The sequence below is a fragment of the Triticum aestivum genome, chromosome 5A, assembly GCF_018294505.1.
Source record: "Triticum aestivum cultivar Chinese Spring chromosome 5A, IWGSC CS RefSeq v2.1, whole genome shotgun sequence".
NCBI lineage: Eukaryota > Viridiplantae > Streptophyta > Magnoliopsida > Poales > Poaceae > Triticum > Triticum aestivum.
In genome coordinates, this window is record NC_057806.1 from 59,471,334 (window position 1) to 59,474,495 (window position 3,162).

At 53.0% G+C, this 3,162-nt stretch overlaps 1 long non-coding RNA gene across 2 annotated transcripts; it reads left to right on the top strand.

Annotated features, from left to right (window-relative positions):
* Nucleotides 1–404: 404 nt before the first annotated feature.
* LOC123106577 (uncharacterized) lies at nucleotides 405–1,772 on the top strand. 2 transcript variants are annotated; one of them, XR_006451398.1, is made up of 2 exons: nucleotides 405–1,296; nucleotides 1,382–1,772. It is a non-coding gene; the product is annotated as an uncharacterized lncRNA (long non-coding RNA). The 2 variants fall into 2 exon arrangements; XR_006451397.1 differs by having other exon boundaries at nucleotides 405–1,293.
* Nucleotides 1,773–3,162: the final 1,390 nt, after the last annotated feature.

Consider the following 3,162-nt stretch of genomic DNA (forward strand, 5'->3'; position numbering starts at 1 on the left):
CCTGCATAAACAATATTGCAGACCAAGGCAAAGATAAACTTTTTCTTTGACAAAAACAACATGTGCTAATAAAACAAACTTGGATGGATATCACCTGATTTGTTTGGACGATGGATGATCCGTTTATCGCGACAGAGGTGGTTCAGGCAGACCGGAGACTCAATATAGCCCCGGCAGCTCAACGCGGCAGAGGCGGCTCAACGCGGCGGGGGCGGCTCGCATATGTCCATTGGCTCTAATTTATTGATATATATGTTGGAGTTAACCGCAACATTTAGAAGATGGAGCGGACGCGTGAGTCGGCCGCGGTATTTGTAAGCTGTGCGGACAGACAAGTTGATCGTGGGTGCGGACGGTTAGGTCGGCGCGGGCACGGTCGAATAAATCGACTGTAGGCACAGTCCCGATGAGTTGATGTAGACCGGACCGCTGAGGCGGCGATTTGCGCACATCCGTTAAGCAATTTTGACATAATGCGGATGTAGACGTGGGCTCCAACGACAGTGCGCGAGGGCCGGATCAGACTTTAGTCATGAGGTAATTGACTTGTTACGGCCGCGGCGGTTTAGAACCAGCGGGGCGCCCGGCTGTTTGAATCCGGCGACTCAGCGGATGTGGCCGCTTGCAGCAGCGGTTCACAGGCGGAAGCAGGCGGCTCAGAGGCGCAGCGGCATGGGCGGAGCCCAGCGGTGGAGGCGAAACAGCGAGGTCGTAGAATCTTCATCGATCCCCGTGTCTCCGTGTTCATCCGGGTCGTTGTCAGTTTGCCATCCCCGATCCGTATCCTCCAGGTCGTGGGCTCGTGCCTCCTTTTTTTTTCAGGCAACAGCCAGTAGCACTTTCAGGCGAGCACGCAAGGGGGACACGGACGCGCGGCGACCTGGTAAAGGCGGGAGCAGAGGAGAGGTGCCAGGCCAGAGCGGAGGCAACAGCTCGGCTCAACCATGGCGTGAGGCCTCAGCAGAGAAGCGGAGGCGCGAGGCGAGCCGCAACCACAGGGGCGCCGGGCGGTGCTGCGCGGAAGCCGGTCTGAGGTGAAGGGTAGCAAGGCGGCCAGCGGCTCTCCCCGACTACAGTTGAGGCGAGCGTCCGCGGCGGCTGAGGCGCGGCAGAGGCAAGGCCAGCTCCGGGAATACGCATATGCAACATATGCAGTCAACGGTGGACCAATCTCCTTCCTCCTGGCATAGTCCTTCCTTTCCCTGGTTCTCACTTTCCTTTCTTGTTTTATTCAGATCTCATCCAGTCTAGCACGTCCTTTGTGAGGACACGGAGCATCTTGCTTGATACGAAGTAGTAATTGCCTAAAAACATGCATATCATAGACCGTCTGATCTCCATTATATTCGAGGCGTTGACGGCGGCTCACGTAAAAATGCAGAGCAACCACGGCGGCTTAAAGAACCGGTTTATAGGCGCTGCGGTGAAGGCGGAGCTCCGGCAGCGCAGCAGTTTGGAGCAAAGCACGGACGGGCCACGCAGAGGCGGACGGGCGAGGCGGTCTGTTACAGCGGAGGCAGCAACTGCCACGGAAGCCCTCCCGGTGACTCGGAGCAGGGCCGAGGCTGCGACGGCGGTCGACCCCGACGGCGGAGGCCGGCTTGAAAGTGAGGCGGCCAAGCAGCTTTAGGAGATGACTTGTCTTCTTTTTCTTCCTTGTGAAAAAAAGGCAGAGGCGGTAGTGCCTATGCCTGATGTGTCTCGGGAGTCGGGACTGTAGCTTCAAAGATGTGACAACCCTGTTATTTGTTTAGACCAACTGGATTTGACCAGACGTGTGCGGAGGTGACTTGCAATTTGTATAGCAATGGTGCAGCGGAAGTTTGTGTCCACCTCGGCAGACTGCCTGCACAGGAATCAATCGGTGCGTACTGTTGAATCGGCCGCAAAGACTTGTCGGTCTCGGCGACTTAAAAAATAACCAAATACTATATCATAGGACAAGCGGCGGCGGTGGATCAACCGCAACCCTAATTTTTTTCCTCTGACTTCAACCTCACCAATTGTAAAAAATCCTTATCCGGAAAATTGCAAACTCCTTGATCCTTAAGGGAAGCTCTTCAAAAACTCAACACCACCGTGTGCGTGCCCCACAGTGGACGCCAACTGTCGTGGAATTGTCACGGCAGATGTCCTAATGTAAGGACTTAGTCGTGAGGCCAACGCATCTATGTGATAGCTTGAAGGGGTTGAGCGGAATCGAGAGACGCAACACACAAGACGAGGATTTAGACAGCTTCAGGCCTCGGAAAACATCATCCGGTAATAACCCTACATGTTGTTTGTGGCTAGGTCTCATTATGATCATGAGGGAGTCGCCGTAAGCCGGCTCTCCTCTTTGTGTCTAGCCCTAGATATTGTTTCTTGATGCTTGTTCCTCTTTGGGGAGCCATGCCCCTCCTTATATAAGTTGAAGGGGCGGTTTACATGTAGAGTCCTATTAGGATTAGAACTAACTTATTCTCTATTACAAGTCGGATACAAGTACGGGTCTTGCTTCCTCGTCAAGGAAATATTCCTCATGCCTTCTGTCTTAAGCTGGCCCATCATAATATGAGCCGGCCTATGGGGCCTTGGGCCTAGTCTTCTATGTGACCTGCCGTCGGGGTCATCCGTGAGTCGTCTGACAAGTGAACCGCCAGACCCGTGAATCGCCAGTCCTCTGGCGGGTCATCGGTGAAGCGCCAAGTCCGGCCGGGTCCTACTTCCGGCCGGGTCATACCACGGGGTATATCCCCGACAGTCATGGTCAAGTAACATGACCTCCAGAATAGGATTACCGTACCACTCTGGTGCGGCTCTCACTCTGGTTGACCTACGAGGTTCGGTAGTAGCTTGATCTGAAGTTACATGATCATCATCATTAGCTTCCTCACTAATTGGTGTAGGAGTCATAGGTACAGATTTCTGTGATGAACTACTTTCCAATAAGGGAGCAGGTACAGTTACCTCATCAAGTTCTATTTTCCTCCCACTCACTTCTTTCGAAAGAAACTCCTTCTCTAGAAAGGATCCATTCTTAGCAACAAATATCTTGCCTTCGGATCTGTCATAGAAGGTGTACCCAACAGTAACTTTTGGGTATCCTATGAAGACGCATTTCTCCGATTTGGGTTCAAGCCTATCATGTTGAAACTTTTCCACATAAGCATCGCAACCCCA